At 50.8% G+C, this 17,199-nt stretch overlaps 7 non-coding genes across 7 annotated transcripts; all 7 read left to right on the top strand.

Annotated features, from left to right (window-relative positions):
* Positions 1-196: 196 nt before the first annotated feature.
* Positions 197-278, top strand: TRNAS-UGA (transfer RNA serine (anticodon UGA)). The gene has a single exon. It is a non-coding gene; the product is annotated as a tRNA-Ser (tRNA).
* Positions 279-3,014: 2,736 nt separating this feature from the next.
* TRNAS-UGA (transfer RNA serine (anticodon UGA)) lies at positions 3,015-3,096 on the top strand. The gene has a single exon. It is a non-coding gene; the product is annotated as a tRNA-Ser (tRNA).
* A 1,122-nt stretch (positions 3,097-4,218) lies between these two features.
* Positions 4,219-4,300, top strand: TRNAS-AGA (transfer RNA serine (anticodon AGA)). Its single transcript has one exon. It is a non-coding gene; the product is annotated as a tRNA-Ser (tRNA).
* A 363-nt stretch (positions 4,301-4,663) lies between these two features.
* On the top strand, positions 4,664-4,745 carry TRNAS-CGA (transfer RNA serine (anticodon CGA)). Its single transcript has one exon. It is a non-coding gene; the product is annotated as a tRNA-Ser (tRNA).
* A 3,186-nt stretch (positions 4,746-7,931) lies between these two features.
* Positions 7,932-8,013, top strand: TRNAS-CGA (transfer RNA serine (anticodon CGA)). Its single transcript has one exon. It is a non-coding gene; the product is annotated as a tRNA-Ser (tRNA).
* A 3,183-nt stretch (positions 8,014-11,196) lies between these two features.
* Positions 11,197-11,278, top strand: TRNAS-UGA (transfer RNA serine (anticodon UGA)). The gene has a single exon. It is a non-coding gene; the product is annotated as a tRNA-Ser (tRNA).
* Positions 11,279-14,464: 3,186 nt separating this feature from the next.
* Positions 14,465-14,546, top strand: TRNAS-CGA (transfer RNA serine (anticodon CGA)). The gene has a single exon. It is a non-coding gene; the product is annotated as a tRNA-Ser (tRNA).
* Positions 14,547-17,199: the final 2,653 nt, after the last annotated feature.

The raw sequence follows: 17,199 nt of genomic DNA, 5'->3' as shown, positions 1-17,199 counted from the left end.
CGTTTTGACGGGTTTCGTTTTGCAATTTCAAACATATATGTACATTTAAAAGAAACTTGTGAGGAGAAAGAACGGTGCATGATGAGAGAGAAGGGTGGAAAGTACAGGACAAGATCTAGAGGCAAGCCGATAGAGACTAAGGACTCTTCTGTGTAAGCACAGCACAATCTTTCGAGTGAGAGTTTCACTCTCATGGGTAGTCGTGACCGAGTGGTTAAGGCGATGGACTTGAAATCCATTGAGGTTTCCCCACGCAGGTTCGAACCCTGCCGACTACGTCTCGGTTTGAACTGAGCTGCAATTTTGCGATTTGCTCGGAAATGTCCCCAAAACAAGATGTAAACATGCATGTTGATTATAGGATGGACGATAAAGCAGACATTGGGAAGACTCCCATCCAGGACTCTCTGACTGTTAGGGGTGGGGCCCACGATTATATTTCCACCCTGACACTAGTTGCCGCTAGAGCCATCGACGCCTGGCATCGCCTCCTTCTGTAAGAAGCCCATCCTGCGCTTTTCCTTGCCTGCATCTTTACAGCAGATATTGGGAGGGGTCCATGTGGATACAGAGGATGGAGCAACTGGCACGCAAGCTATCTGCTGAGCCTTTTTTGTGTGTCAGCACAAGGGTTCTCGTGTCACTTCTAGACCTTCCTTGGCAGATGCATTCAGGAGAGGCCCCCTACCTGCGACCCAGTGAAAGTACAGTCTTTTGCTGCCCTGTGCAAGCCAGGGGACTGAAGGCACAGCTTTCTGCCACAACAGCAGAGAGCAGAGGAAGGGCGCCCAGGAGGACCGTCAGAGGGTGGTGAGGCCCCTGTCCTCTCGGCCCCGATCGGCCAAGACCTCTCTATATGGGCAGAAGGGACCCATTCTGCGGTCCTCTGAGACTTAGGGCCACATGCCCAGAAGGCCCACCACCCAAATCTTTGCCATATGGCTTAGACTAACTACCGGACCACTTGTGCGGCCATTTATTCCTCTGGAGCCTGTCAAAATGGCCTGCCGAAATTGGCTCCCAGGAGGCCTCTGCAACTCGATTTGCATAGAGACAGCCCCTGCCCAGGCATGCTTCCGAACAGAACACTGTTAACAGTTTCAATTTGGAGCTGGCAGAAGCCAGTGCAACCTAGTGAAGGTGAGGCTCTGCTGCCTGGCCGCTTGCTAGGTTTATTAGCACAGATCTGTCCCTGGCACTTAGTCCGAGCTTGGCACTGAGGGGATATGGCATTTAAGGAACTTGGGCCAGACCATAGAGATTCTGACTTTTGAATGCATTTTCAAGGGTCATGGGAGGGCCAAAAGGGAACGGTGCAGAGCGGCATAAAGTAAGGGGCGGAGGAGACATTGTGTGTGGCTAAAGTGTTAAGTTTATAGTAGAAACAGGTTTGCTCAGGAGTAGTCGTGGCCGAGTGGTTAAGGCGATGGACTCGAAATCCATTGGGGTCTTCCCGCGCAGGTTTGAACTGAGCTGCAATTTTGCAATTTGCTCGGAAATGTCCCCAAAACAAGATGTAAACATGCATGTTGATTATAGGATGGATGATAAAGCAGACATTGGGAAGACTCCCATCCAGGACTCTCTGACTGTTAGGGGTGGGGGCCACGATGATATTTCCACCCTGACACTAGTTGCCGCTAGAGCCATTGACGCCTGGCATCGCCTCCGTCTGTAAGAAGCCCATCCTGCGCTTTTCCTTGCCTGCATCTTTACAGCAGATATTGGGAGGGGTCCATGTGGATACAGAGGATGGAGCAACTGGCACGCAAGCTATCTGCCGAGCCTTTTTTGTGTGTCAGCACAAGGGTTCTCGTGTCACTTCTAGACCTTCCTTGGCAGATGCATTCAGGAGAGGCCCCCTACCTGCGACCCAGTGAAAGTACAGTCTTTTGCTGCCCTGTGCAAGCCAGGGGACTGAAGGCAAAGCTTTCTGCCACAACAGCAGAGAGCAGAGGAAGGGCGCCCAGGAGGACCATCAGAGGGTGGTGAGGCCCCTGTCCTCTCGGCCCCGATCGGCCAAGACCTCTCTATATGGGCAGAAGGGACCCATTCTGCGGTCCTCTGAGACTTAGGGCCACATGCCCAGAAGGCTCACCACCCTAATCTTTGCCATATGGCTTAGACTAACTACCGGACCACTTGTGCGGCCATTTATTCCTCTGGAGCCTGTCAAAATGGCCTGCCGAAATTGGCTCCCAGGAGGCCTCTGCAACTCGATTTGCATAGAGACAGCCCCTGCCCAGGCATGCTTCCGAACAGGACACTGTTAACAGTTTCAATTTGGAGCTGGCAGAAGCCAGTGCAACCTAGTGAAGGTGAGGCTCTGCTGCCTGGCCGCTTGCTAGGTTTATTAGCACAGATCTGTCCCTGGCACTTAGTCCGAGTTTGGCACTGAGGGGATATGGCATTTAAGGAACTTGGGCCAGACCATAGAGATTCTGACTTTTGAATGCATTTTCAAGGGTCATGGGAGGGCCAAAAGGGAACGGTGCAGAGCGGCATAAAGTAAGGGGCGGAGGAGACATTGTGTGTGGCTAAAGTGTTAAGTTTATAGTAGAAACAGGTTTGCTCAGGAGTAGTCGTGGCCGAGTGATGGACTAGAAATCCATTGGGGTTTCCCCGCGCAGGTTCAAATCCTGCCGACTTCCGTGCAGCGCCCGCTTTTATTGTTTACTCTTTTCTGGTGTGGAAAACAATCTTAAAATAGCAGTATAATACAATTACTAAAGGAGGCTGCGGCGCACTTGAGCTATTCAAGCAAGATCCTAGGAGTAAAAGCGGCTTCATCCTTTAGGCCAACGCAGAGAAACTGGTACGTTTTGACGGGTTTCGTTTTGCAATTTCAAACATATATGTACATTTAAAAGAAACTTGTGAGGAGAAAGAACGGTGCATGATGAGAGAGAAGGGTGGAAAGTACAGGACAAGATCTAGAGGCAAGGCGGTAGAGACTAAGGACTCTTCTGTGTAAGCACAGCACAATCTTTCCAGTGAGAGTTTCACTCTCATGGGTAGTCGTGTCCGAGTGGTTAAGGCGATGGACTTGAAATCCATTGGGGTCTCCCTGTGCAGGTTCGAACCCTGACGACTACATCTCGGTTTGAACAGAGCTGCAATTTTGCAATTTGCTCGGAAATGTCCCCAAAACAAGATGTAAACATGCATGTTGATTATAGGATGGACGATAAAGCAGACATTGGGAAGACTCCCATCCAGGACTCTCTGACTGTTAGGGGTGGGGGCCACGATTATATTTCCACCCTGACACTAGTTGCCGCTAGAGCCATCGACGCCTGGCATCGCCTCCGTCTGTAAGAAGCCCATCCTGCGCTTTTCCTTGCCTGCATCTTTACAGCAGATATTGGGAGGGGTCCATGTGGATACAGAGGATGGAGCAACTGGCAAGCAAGCTATCTGCCGAGCCTTTTTTGTGTGTCAGCACAAGGGTTCTCGTGTCACTTCTAGACCTTCCTTGGCAGATGCATTCAGGAGAGGCCCCCTACCTGCGACCCAGTGAAAGTACAGTCTTTTGATGCCCTGTGCAAGCCAGGGGACTGAAGGCACAGCTTTCTGCCACAACAGCAGAGAGCAGAGGAAGGGCGCCCAGGAGGACCGTCAGAGGGTGGTGAGGCCCCTGTCCTCTCGGCCCCGATCGGCCAAGACCTCTCTATATGGGCAGAAGGGACCCATTCTGCGGTCCTCTGAGACTTAGGGCCACATGCCCAGAAGGCCCACCACCCAAATCTTTGCCATATGGCTTAGACTAACTACCGGACCACTTGTGCGGCCATTTATTCCTCTGGAGCCTGTCAAAATGGCCTGCCGAAATTGGCTCCCAGGAGGCCTCTGCAACTCGATTTGCATAGAGACAGCCCCTGCCCAGGCATGCTTCCAAACAGGACACTGTTAACAGTTTCAATTTGGAGCTGGCAGAAGCCAGTGCAACCTAGTGAAGGTGAGGCTCTGCTGCCTGGCCGCTTGCTAGGTTTATTAGCACAGATCTGTCCCTGGCACTTAGTCCGAGCTTGGCAGGGAGGGGATATGGCATTTAAGGAACTTGGGCCAGACCATAGAGATTCTGACTTTTGAATGCATTTTCAAGGGTCATGGGAGGGCCAAAAGAGAACGGTGCAGAGCGGCATAAAGTAAGGGGCGGAGGAGACAGTGTGTGTGGCTAAAGTGTTAAGTTTATAGTAGAAACATGTTTGCTCAGGAGTAGTCGTGGCCGAGTGGTTAAGGCGATGGACTAGAAATCCATTGGGGTTTCCCCGCGCAGGTTCAAATCCTGCCGACTACGGCGCAGCGGCCGCTTTTATTATTTACTCTTTTCTGGTTTGGAAAACAATCTTAAAATAGCAGTATAATACAATTACTAAAGAAGGCTGCGGCGCACTTGAGCTATTCAAGCAAGATCCTAGGAGTAAAAGCGGCTTCATCCTTTTGGCCAACGCAGAGAAACTGGTACGTTTTGACAGTTTTCGTTTTGCAATTTCAAACGTATATGTACATTTAAAAGAAACTTGTGAGGAGAAAGAACGGTGCATGATGAGAGAAAAGGGTGGAAAGTACAGGACAAGATCTAGAGGCAAGGCGCTAGAGACTAAGCACTCTTCTGTGTAAGCACAGCACGATCTTTCGAGTGAGAGTTTTACTCTCATGGGTAGTCGTGGCCGAGAGGTTAAGGCGATGGACTCGAAATCCATTGGGGTCTCCCCACTCAGGTTTGAACCCTGCCGACTACGTCTTGGTTTGAACTGAGCTGCAATTTTGCAATTTGCTCGGAAATGTCCCCAAAACAAGATGTAAACATGCATGTTGATTATAGAATGGACGATAAAGCAGACATTGGGAAGACTCCCATCCAGGACTCTCTGACTGTTAGGGGTGGGGGCCACGATTATATTTCCACCCTGACACTAGTTGCCGCTAGAGCCATCGACGCCTGGCATCGCCTCCGTCTGTAAGAAGCCCATCCTGCGCTTTTCCTTGCCTGCATCTTTACAGCAGATATTGGGAGGGGTCCATGTGGATACAGAGGATGGAGCAACTGGCACGCAAGCTATCTGCCGAGCCTTTTTTGTGTGTCAGCACAAGGGTTCTCGTGTCACTTCTAGACCTTCCTTGGCAGATACATTCAGGAGAGGCCCCCTACCTGCGACCCAGTGAAAGTACAGTCTTTTGCTGCCCTGTGCAAGCCAGGGGACTGAAGGCACAGCTTTCTGCCACAACAGCAGAGAGCAGAGGAAGGGCGCCCAGGAGGACCGTCAGAGGGTGGTGAGGCCCCTGTCCTCTCAGCTCCGATCGCTCTATATGGGCAGAAGGGACCCATTCTGCGGTCCTCTGAGACTTAGGGCCACATGCCCAGAAGGCCCACCACCCAAATCTTTGCCATATGGCTTAGACTAACTACCGGACCACTTGTGCGGCCATTTATTCCTCTGGAGCCTGTCAAAATGGCCTGCCGAAATTGGCTCCCAGGAGGCCTCTGCAACTCGATTTGCATAGAGACAGCCCCTGCCCAGGCATGCTTCCAAACAGGACACTGTTAACAGTTTCAATTTGGAGCTGGCAGAAGCCAGTGCAACCTAGTGAAGGTGAGGCTCTGCTGCCTGGCCGCTTGCTAGGTTTATTAGCACAGATCTGTCCCTGGCACTTAGTCCGAGCTTGGCAGGGAGGGGATATGGCATTTAAGGAACGTGGGCCAGACCATAGAGATTCTGACTTTTGAATGCATTTTCAAGGGTCATGGGAGGGCCAAAAGAGAACGGTGCAGAGCGGCATAAAGAAAGGGGCGGAGGAGACAGTGTGTGTGGCTAAAGTGTTAAGTTTATAGTAGAAACAGGTTTGCTCAGGAGTAGTCGTGGCCGAGTGGTTATGGCGATGGACTAGAAATCCATTGGGGTTTCCCCGCGCAGGTTCAAATCCTGCCGACTACTGTGCAGCGCCCGCTTTTATTGTTTACTCTTTTCTGGTGTGGAAAACAATCTTAAAATAACAGTATAATACAATTACTAAAGAAGGCTGCGGCGCACTTGAGCTATTCAAGCAAGATCCTAGGAGTAAAAGCGGCTTCATCCTTTTGGCCAACGCAGAGAAACTGGTACGTTTTGACAGTTTTCGTTTTGCAATTTCAAACGTATATGTACATTTAAAAGAAACTTGTGAGGAGAAAGAACGGTGCATGATGAGAGAAAAGGGTGGAAAGTACAGGACAAGATGTAGAGGCAAGGCGCTAGAGACTAAGCACTCTTCTGTGTAAGCACAGCACGATCTTTCGAGTGAGAGTTTTATTCTCATGGGTAGTCGTGGCTGAGAGGTTACGGCGATGGACTCGTAATCGATTGGGGTCTCCCCACTCAGGTTTGAACCCTGCCGACTACGTCTTGGTTTGAACTGAGCTGCAATTTTGCAATTTGCTCGGAAATGTCCCCAAAACAAGATGTAAACATGCATGTTGATTATAGGATGGACGATAAAGCAGACATTGGGAAGACTCCCATCCAGGACTCTCTGACTGTTAGGGGTGGGGGCCACGATTATATTTCCACCCTGACACTAGTTGCCGCTAGAGCCATCGACGCCTGGCATCGCCTCCGTCTGTAAGAAGCCCATCCTGCGCTTTTCCTTGCCTGCATCTTTACAGCAGATATTGGGAGGGGTCCATGTGGATACAGAGGATGGAGCAACTGGCACGCAAGCTATCTGCCGAGCCTTTTTTGTGTGTCAGCACAAGGGTTCTCGTGTCACTTCTAGACCTTCCTTGGCAGATGCATTCAGGAGAGGCCCCCTACCTGCGACCCAGTGAAAGTACAGTCTTTTGCTGCCCTGTGCAAGCCAGGGGACTGAAGGCACAGCTTTCTGCCACAACAGCAGAGAGCAGAGGAAGGGCGCCCAGGAGGACCGTCAGAGGGTGGTGAGGCCCCTGTCCTCTCGGCCCCTATCGGCCAAGACCTCTCTATATGGGCAGAAGGGACCGATTCTGCGGTCCTCTGAGACTTAGGGCCACATGCCCAGAAGGCCCACCACCCAAATCTTTGCCATATGGCTTAGACTAACTAAGTGCGGCCATTTATTCCTCTGGAGCCTGTCAAAATGGCCTGCCGAAATTGGCTCCCAGGAGGCCTCTGCAACTCGATTTGCATAGAGACAGCCCCTGCCCAGGCATGCTTCCAAACAGGACACTGTTAACAGTTTCAATTTGGAGCTGGCAGAAGCCAGTGCAACCTAGTGAAGGTGAGGCTCTGCTGCCTGGCCGCTTGCTAGGTTTATTAGCACAGATCTGTCCCTGGCACTTAGTCCGAGCTTGGCAGGGAGGGGATATGGCATTTAGGGAACTTGGGCCAGACCATAGAGATTCTGACTTTTGAATGCATTTTCAAGGGTCATGGGAGGGCCAAAAGGGAACGGTGCAGAGCGGCATAAAGAAAGGGCGGAGTGTGTGGCTAAAGTGTTAAGTTTATAGTAGAAACACGTTTGCTCAGGAGTAGTCGTGGCCGAGTGGTTATGGCGATGGACTAGAAATCCATTGGGGTTTCCCCGCGCGGGTTCAAATCCTGCTGACTACCGTGCAGCGCCCGCTTTTATTGTTTACTCTTTTCTGGTGTGGAAAACAATCTCAAAATAGTAGTATAATACAGTTACTAAAGGAGGCTGCGGCGCACTTGAGCTATTCAAGCAAGATCCTAGGAGTAAAAGCGGCTTCATCCTTTAGGCCAACACAGAGAAACTGGTACGTTTTGACGGGTTTCGTTTTGCAATTTCAAACATATATGTACATTTAAAAGAAACTTGTGAGGAGAAAGAACGGTGCATGATGAGAGAGAAGGGTGGAAAGTACAGGACAAGATCTAGAGGCAAGGCGGTAGAGACTAAGGACTCTTCTGTGTAAGCACAGCACGATCTTTTGAGTGAGAGTTTGACTCTCATAGGTAGTCGTGGCCGAGTGGTTAAGGCGATGGACTCGAAATCCATTGGGGTTTCCCCGCGCAGGTTCGAACCCTGCCGACTACGTCTCGGTTTGAACTGAGCTGTAATTTTGCAATTTGCTCGGAAATGTCCCCAAAACAAGATGTAAACATGCATGTTGATTATAGGATGGATGATAAAGCAGACATTGGGAAGACTCCCATCCAGGACTCTCTGACTGTTAGGGGTGGGGGGCCACGATTATATTTCCACCCTGACACTAGTTGCCGCTAGAGCCATCGACGCCTGGCATCGCCTCCGTCTGTAAGAAGCCCATCCTGCGCTTTTCCTTGCCTGCATCTTTACAGCAGATATTGGGAGGGGTCCATGTGGATACAGAGGATGGAGCAACTGGCACACCAGCTATCTGCCGAGCCTTTTTTGTGTGTCAGCACAAGGGTTCTCGTGTCACTTCTAGACCTTCCTTGGCAGATGCATTCAGGAGAGGCCCCCTACCTGCGACCCAGTGAAAGTACAGTCTTTTGCTGCCCTGTGCAAGCCAGGGGACTGAAGGCACAGCTTTCTGCCACAACAGCAGAGAGCAGAGGAAGGGCGCCCAGGAGGACCGTCAGATGGTGGTGAGGCCCCTGTCCTCTCGGCCCCGATCGGCCAAGACCTCTCTATATGGGCAGAAGGGACCCATTCTGCGGTCCTCTGAGACTTAGGGCCACATGCCCAGAAGGCCCACCACCCAAATCTTTGCCATATGGCTTAGACTAACTACCGGACCACTTGTGCGGCCATTTATTCCTCTGGAGCCTGTCAAAATGGCCTGCCGAAATTGGCTCCCAGGAGGCCTCTGCAACTCGATTTGCATAGAGACAGCCCCTGCCCAGGCATGCTTCCAAACAGGACACTGTTAACAGTTTCAATTTGGAGCTGGCAGAAGCCAGTGCAGCCTAGTGAAGGTGAGGCTCTGCTGCCTGGCCGCTTGCTAGGTTTATTAGCACAGATCTGTCCCTGGCACTTAGTCCGAGCTTGGCAGGGAGGGGATATGGCATTTAAGGAACTTGGGCCAGACCATAGAGATTCTGACTTTTGAATGCATTTTCAAGGGTCATGGGAGGGCCAAAAGAGAACGGTGCAGAGCGGCATAAAGTAAGGGGCAGAGGAGACAGTGTGTGTGGCTAAAGTGTTAAGTTTATAGTAGAAACATGTTTGCTCAGGAGTAGTCGTGGCCGAGTGGTTAAGGCGATGGACTAGAAATCCATTGGGGTTTCCCCCGCGCAGGTTCAAATCCTGCCGACTACGGCGCAGCGCCCGCTTTTATTATTTACTCTTTTCTGGTTTGGAAAACAATCTTAAAATAGCAGTATAATACAATTACTAAAGGAGGCTGCGGCGCACTTGAGCTATTCAAGCAAGATCCTAGGAGTAAAAGCGGCTTCATCCTTTTGAACAACGCAGAGAAACTGGTACATTTTGACAGTTTTCGTTTTGCAATTTCAAACGTATATGTACATTTAAAAGAAACTTGTGAGGAGAAAGAATGGTGCATGATGAGAGAAAAGGGTGGAAAGTACAGGACAAGATCTAGAGGCAAGGCGCTAGAGACTAAGCACTCTTCTGTGTAAGCACAGCACGATCTTTCGAGTGAGAGTTTTACTCTCATGGGTAGTCGTGGCCGAGTGGTTAAGGCGATGGACTCGAAATCCATTGGGGTCTTCCCGCGCAGGTTTGAACTGAGCTGCAATTTTGCAATTTGCTCGGAAATGTCCCCAAAACAAGATGTAAACATGCATGTTGATTATAGGATGGATGATAAAGCAGACATTGGGAAGACTCCCATCCAGGACTCTCTGACTGTTAGGGGTGGGGGCCACGATGATATTTCCACCCTGACACTAGTTGCCGCTAGAGCCATCGACGCCTGGCATCGCCTCCGTCTGTAAGAAGCCCATCCTGCGCTTTTCCTTGCCTGCATCTTTACAGCAGATATTGGGAGGGGTCCATGTGGATACAGAGGATGGAGCAACTGGCACGCAAGCTATCTGCCGAGCCTTTTTTGTGTGTCAGCACAAGGGTTCTCGTGTCACTTCTAGACCTTCCTTGGCAGATGCATTCAGGAGAGGCCCCCTACCTGCGACCCAGTGAAAGTACAGTCTTTTGCTGCCCTGTGCAAGCCAGGGGACTGAAGGCAAAGCTTTCTGCCACAACAGCAGAGAGCAGAGGAAGGGCGCCCAGGAGGACCATCAGAGGGTGGTGAGGCCCCTGTCCTCTCGGCCCCGATCAGCCAAGACCTCTCTATATGGGCAGAAGGGACCCATTCTGCGGTCCTCTGAGACTTAGGGCCACATGCCCAGAAGGCTCACCACCCTAATCTTTGCCATATGGCTTAGACTAACTACCGGACCACTTGTGCGGCCATTTATTCCTCTGGAGCCTGTCAAAATGGCCTGCCGAAATTGGCTCCCAGGAGGCCTCTGCAACTCGATTTGCATAGAGACAGCCCCTGCCCAGGCATGCTTCCGAACAGGACACTGTTAACAGTTTCAATTTGGAGCTGGCAGAAGCCAGTGCAACCTAGTGAAGGTGAGGCTCTGCTGCCTGGCCGCTTGCTAGGTTTATTAGCACAGATCTGTCCCTGGCACTTAGTCCGAGTTTGGCACTGAGGGGATATGGCATTTAAGGAACTTGGGCCAGACCATAGAGATTCTGACTTTTGAATGCATTTTCAAGGGTCATGGGAGGGCCAAAAGGGAACGGTGCAGAGCGGCATAAAGTAAGGGGCGGAGGAGACATTGTGTGTGGCTAAAGTGTTAAGTTTATAGTAGAAACAGGTTTGCTCAGGAGTAGTCGTGGCCGAGTGATGGAGTAGAAATCCATTGGGGTTTCCCCGCGCAGGTTCAAATCCTGCCGACTTCCGTGCAGCGCCCGCTTTTATTGTTTACTCTTTTCTGGTGTGGAAAACAATCTTAAAATAGCAGTATAATACAATTATTAAAGGAGGCTGCGGCGCACTTGAGCTATTCAAGCAAGATCCTAGGAGTAAAAGCGGCTTCATCCTTTAGGCCAACGCAGAGAAACTGGTACGTTTTGACGGGTTTCGTTTTGCAATTTCAAACATATATGTACATTTAAAAGAAACTTGTGAGGAGAAAGAACGGTGCATGATGAGAGAGAAGGGTGGAAAGTACAGGACAAGATCTAGAGGCAAGGCGGTAGAGACTAAGGACTCTTCTGTGTAAGCACAGCACAATCTTTCCAGTGAGAGTTTCACTCTCATGGGTAGTCGTGTCCGAGTGGTTAAGGCGATGGACTTGAAATCCATTGGGGTCTCCCCGTGCAGGTTCGAACCCTGACGACTACATCTTGGTTTGAACAGAACTGCAATTTTGCAATTTGCTCGGAAATGTCCCCAAAACAAGATGTAAACATGCATGTTGATTATAGGATGGACGATAAAGCAGACATTGGGAAGACTCCCATCCAGGACTCTCTGACTGTTAGGGGTGGGGGCCACGATTATATTTCCACCCTGACACTAGTTGCCGCTAGAGCCATCGACGCCTGGCATCGCCTCCGTCTGTAAGAAGCCCATCCTGCGCTTTTCCTTGCCTGCATCTTTACAGCAGATATTGGGAGGGGTCCATGTGGATACAGAGGATGGAGCAACTGGCAAGCAAGCTATCTGCCGAGCCTTTTTTGTGTGTCAGCACAAGGGTTCTCGTGTCACTTCTAGACCTTCCTTGGCAGATGCATTCAGGAGAGGCCCCCTACCTGCGACCCAGTGAAAGTACAGTCTTTTGCTGCCCTGTGCAAGCCAGGGGACTGAAGGCACAGCTTTCTGCCACAACAGCAGAGAGCAGAGGAAGGGCGCCCAGGAGGACCGTCAGAGGGTGGTGAGGCCCCTGTCCTCTCAGCTCCGATCGCTCTATATGGGCAGAAGGGACCCATTCTGCGGTCCTCTGAGACTTAGGGCCACATGCCCAGAAGGCCCACCACCCAAATCTTTGCCATATGGCTTAGACTAACTACCGGACCACTTGTGCGGCCATTTATTCCTCTGGAGCCTGTCAAAATGGCCTGCCGAAATTGGCTCCCAGGAGGCCTCTGCAACTCGATTTGCATAGAGACAGCCCCTGCCCAGGCATGCTTCCAAACAGGACACTGTTAACAGTTTCAATTTGGAGCTGGCAGAAGCCAGTGCAACCTAGTGAAGGTGAGGCTCTGCTGCCTGGCCGCTTGCTAGGTTTATTAGCACAGATCTGTCCCTGGCACTTAGTCCGAGCTTGGCAGGGAGGGGATATGGCATTTAAGGAACGTGGGCCAGACCATAGAGATTCTGACTTTTGAATGCATTTTCAAGGGTCATGGGAGGGCCAAAAGAGAACGGTGCAGAGCGGCATAAAGTAAGGGGCGGAGGAGACAGTGTGTGTGGCTAAAGTGTTAAGTTTATAGTAGAAACAGGTTTGCTCAGGAGTAGTCGTGGCCGAGTGGTTAAGGCGATGGACTAGAAATCCATTGGGGTTTCCCCGCGCAGGTTCAAATCCTGCCGACTACCGAGCAGCGCCCGCTTTTATTGTTTACTCTTTTCTGGTGTGGAAAACAATCTTAAAATAGCAGTATAATACAATTACTAAAGAAGGCTGCGGCGCACTTGAGCTATTCAAGCAAGATCCTAGGAGTAAAAGCGGCTTCATCCTTTTGGCCAACGCAGAGAAACTGGTACGTTTTGACAGTTTTCGTTTTGCAATTTCAAACGTATATGTACATTTAAAAGAAACTTGTGAGGAGAAAGAACGGTGCATGATGAGAGAAAAGGGTGGAAAGTACAGGACAAGATCTAGAGGCAAGGCGCTAGAGACTAAGCACTCTTCTGTGTAAGCACAGCACGATCTTTCGAGTGAGAATTTTACTCTCATGGGTAGTCGTGGCTGAGAGGTTACGGCGATGGACTCGTAATCGATTGGGGTCTCCCCACTCAGGTTTGAACCCTGCCGACTACGTCTTGGTTTGAACTGAGCTGCAATTTTGCAATTTGCTCGGAAATGTCCCCAAAACAAGATGTAAACATGCATGTTGATTATAGGATGGACGATAAAGCAGACATTGGGAAGACTCCCATCCAGGACTCTCTGACTGTTAGGGGTGGGGGCCACGATTATATTTCCACCCTGACACTAGTTGCCGCTAGAGCCATCGACGCCTGGCATCGCCTCCGTCTGTAAGAAGCCCATCCTGCGCTTTTCCTTGCCTGCATCTTTACAGCAGATATTGGGAGGGGTCCATGTGGATACAGAGGATGGAGCAACTGGCACGCAAGCTATCTGCCGAGCCTTTTTTGTGTGTCAGCACAAGGGTTCTCGTGTCACTTCTAGACCTTCCTTGGCAGATGCATTCAGGAGAGGCCCCCTACCTGCGACCCAGTGAAAGTACAGTCTTTTGCTGCCCTGTGCAAGCCAGGGGACTGAAGGCACAGCTTTCTGCCACAACAGCAGAGAGCAGAGGAAGGGCGCCCAGGAGGACCGTCAGAGGGTGGTGAGGCCCCTGTCCTCTCGGCCCCTATCGGCCAAGACCTCTCTATATGGGCAGAAGGGACCCATTCTGCGGTCCTCTGAGACTTAGGGCCACATGCCCAGAAGGCCCACCACCCAAATCTTTCCCATATGGCTTAGACTAACTAAGTGCGGCCATTTATTCCTCTGGAGCCTGTCAAAATGGCCTGCCGAAATTGGCTCCCAGGAGGCCTCTGCAACTCGATTTGCATAGAGACAGCCCCTGCCCAGGCATGCTTCCAAACAGGACACTGTTAACAGTTTCAATTTGGAGCTGGCAGAAGCCAGTGCAACCTAGTGAAAGTGAGGCTCTGCTGCCTGGCCGCTTGCTAGGTTTATTAGCACAGATCTGTCCCTGGAATTTAGTCAGAGCTTGGCAGGGAGGGGATATGGCATTTAGGGAACTTGGGCCAGACCATAGAGATTCTGACTTTTGAATGCATTTTCAAGGGTCATGGGAGGGCCAAAAGGGAACGGTGCAGAGCGGCATAAAGTAAGGGCGGAGTGTGTGGCTAAAGTGTTAAGTTTATAGTAGAAACAGGTTTGCTCAGGAGTAGTCGTTGCCGAGTGGTTAAGGCGATGTACTAGAAATCCATTGGGGTTTCCCCGCGCAGGTTCAAATCCTGCCGACTACCATGCAGCGCCCGCTTTTATTGTTTACTCTTTTCTGGTGTGGAAAACAATCTTAAAATAGCAGTATAATACAATTACTAAAGGAGGCTGCGGCGCACTTGAGCTATTCAAGCAAGATCCTAGGAGTAAAAGCGGCTTCATCCTTTAGGCCAACACAGAGAAACTGGTACGTTTTGACGGGTTTCGTTTTGCAATTTCAAACATATATGTACATTTAAAAGAAACTTGTGAGGAGAAAGAACGGTGCATGATGAGCGAGAAGGGTGGAAAGTACAGGACAAGATCTAGAGGCAAGGCGGTAGAGACTAAGGACTCTTCTGTGTAAGCACAGCACGATCTTTCGAGTGAGAGTTTTACTCTCATGGGTAGTCGTGGCCGAGAGGTTAATGCGATGGACTCGAAATCCATTGGGGTCTCCCCACGCAGGTTCGAACCCTGCCGACTACGTCTCGGTTTGAACTGAGCTGCAATTTTGCAATTTGCTCGGAAATGTCCCCAAAACAAGATGTAAACATGCATGTTGATTATAGGATGGACGATAAAGCAGACATTGGGAAGACTCCCATCCAGGACTCTCTGACTGTTAGGGGTGGGGGCCACGATTATATTTCCACCCTGACACTAGTTGCCGCTAGAGCCATCGACGCCTGGCATCGCCTCCGTCTGTAAGAAGCCCATCCTGCGCTTTTCCTTGCCTGCATCTTTACAGCAGATATTGGGAGGGGTCCATGTGGATACAGAGGATGGAGCAACTGGCACGCAAGCTATCTGCTGAGCCTTTTTTGTGTGTCAGCACAATGGTTCTCGTGTCACTTCTAGACCTTCCTTGGCAGATGCATTCAGGAGAGGCCCCCTACCTGCGACCCAGTGAAAGTACAGTCTTTTGCTGCCCTGTGCAAGCCAGGGGACTGAAGGCACAGCTTTCTGCCACAACAGCAGAGAGCAGAGGAAGGGCGCCCAGGAGGACCGTCAGAGGGTGGTGAGGCCCCTGTCCTCTCGACCCCGATCGGCCAAGACCTCTCTGTATGGGCAGAAGGGACCCATTCTGCGGTCCTCTGAGACTTAGGGCCACATGCCCAGAAGGCCCACCACCCAAATCTTTGCCATATGGCTTAGACTAACTACCGGACCACTCGTGCGGCCATTTATTCCTCTGGAGCCTGTCAAAATGGCCTGCCGAAATTGGCTCCCAGGAGGCCTCTGCAACTCGATTTGCATAGAGACAGCCCCTGCCCAGGCATGCTTCCAAACAGGACACTGTTAACAGTTTCAATTTGGAGCTGGCAGAAGCCAGTGCAACCTAGTGAAGGTGAGGCTCTGCTGCCTGGCCGCTTGCTAGGTTTATTAGCACAGATCTGTCCCTGGCACTTAGTCCGAGCTTGGCAGGGAGGGGATATGGCATTTAAGGAACGTGGGCCAGACCATAGAGATTCTGACTTTTGAATGCATTTTCAAGGGTCATGGGAGGGCCAAAAGAGAACGGTGCAGAGCGGCATAAAGAAAGGGGCGGAGGAGACAGTGTGTGTGGCTAAAGTGTTAAGTTTATAGTAGAAACAGGTTTGCTCAGGAGTAGTCGTGGCCGAGTGGTTATGGCGATGGACTAGAAATCCATTGGGGTTTCCCCGCGCAGGTTCAAATCCTGCCGACTACTGTGCAGCGCCCGCTTTTATTGTTTACTCTTTTCTGGTGTGGAAAACAATCTTAAAATAACAGTATAATACAATTACTAAAGAAGGCTGCGGCGCACTTGAGCTATTCAAGCAAGATCCTAGGAGTAAAAGCGGCTTCATCCTTTTGGCCAACGCAGAGAAACTGGTACGTTTTGACAGTTTTCGTTTTGCAATTTCAAACGTATATGTACATTTAAAAGAAACTTGTGAGGAGAAAGAACGGTGCATGATGAGAGAAAAGGGTGGAAAGTACAGGACAAGATGTAGAGGCAAGGCGCTAGAGACTAAGCACTCTTCTGTGTAAGCACAGCACGATCTTTCGAGTGAGAGTTTTATTCTCATGGGTAGTCGTGGCTGAGAGGTTACGGCGATGGACTCGTAATCGATTGGGGTCTCCCCACTCAGGTTTGAACCCTGCCGACTACGTCTTGGTTTGAACTGAGCTGCAATTTTGCAATTTGCTCGGAAATGTCCCCAAAACAAGATGTAAACATGCATGTTGATTATAGGATGGACGATAAAGCAGACATTGGGAAGACTCCCATCCAGGACTCTCTGACTGTTAGGGGTGGGGGCCACGATTATATTTCCACCCTGACACTAGTTGCCGCTAGAGCCATCGACGCCTGGCATCGCCTCCGTCTGTAAGAAGCCCATCCTGCGCTTTTCCTTGCCTGCATCTTTACAGCAGATATTGGGAGGGGTCCATGTGGATACAGAGGATGGAGCAACTGGCACGCAAGCTATCTGCCGAGCCTTTTTTGTGTGTCAGCACAAGGGTTCTCGTGTCACTTCTAGACCTTCCTTGGCAGATGCATTCAGGAGAGGCCCCCTACCTGCGACCCAGTGAAAGTACAGTCTTTTGCTGCCCTGTGCAAGCCAGGGGACTGAAGGCACAGCTTTCTGCCACAACAGCAGAGAGCAGAGGAAGGGCGCCCAGGAGGACCGTCAGAGGGTGGTGAGGCCCCTGTCCTCTCGGCCCCTATCGGCCAAGACCTCTCTATATGGGCAGAAGGGACCGATTCTGCGGTCCTCTGAGACTTAGGGCCACATGCCCAGAAGGCCCACCACCCAAATCTTTGCCATATGGCTTAGACTAACTAAGTGCGGCCATTTATTCCTCTGGAGCCTGTCAAAATGGCCTGCCGAAATTGGCTCCCAGGAGGCCTCTGCAACTCGATTTGCATAGAGACAGCCCCTGCCCAGGCATGCTTCCAAACAGGACACTGTTAACAGTTTCAATTTGGAGCTGGCAGAAGCCAGTGCAACCTAGTGAAGGTGAGGCTCTGCTGCCTGGCCGCTTGCTAGGTTTATTAGCACAGATCTGTCCCTGGCACTTAGTCCGAGCTTGGCAGGGAGGGGATATGGCATTTAGGGAACTTGGGCCAGACCATAGAGATTCTGACTTTTGAATGCATTTTCAAGGGTCA

The sequence above is a fragment of the Ambystoma mexicanum genome, chromosome 3q (genome assembly GCF_040938575.1).
Source record: "Ambystoma mexicanum isolate Mex_15411 chromosome 3q, UKY_AmexF1_1, whole genome shotgun sequence".
NCBI lineage: Eukaryota > Metazoa > Chordata > Amphibia > Caudata > Ambystomatidae > Ambystoma > Ambystoma mexicanum.
The sequence above is the reverse complement of the archived record's forward strand: the minus strand, read 5'-3'. Positions and strand labels throughout refer to the sequence as shown.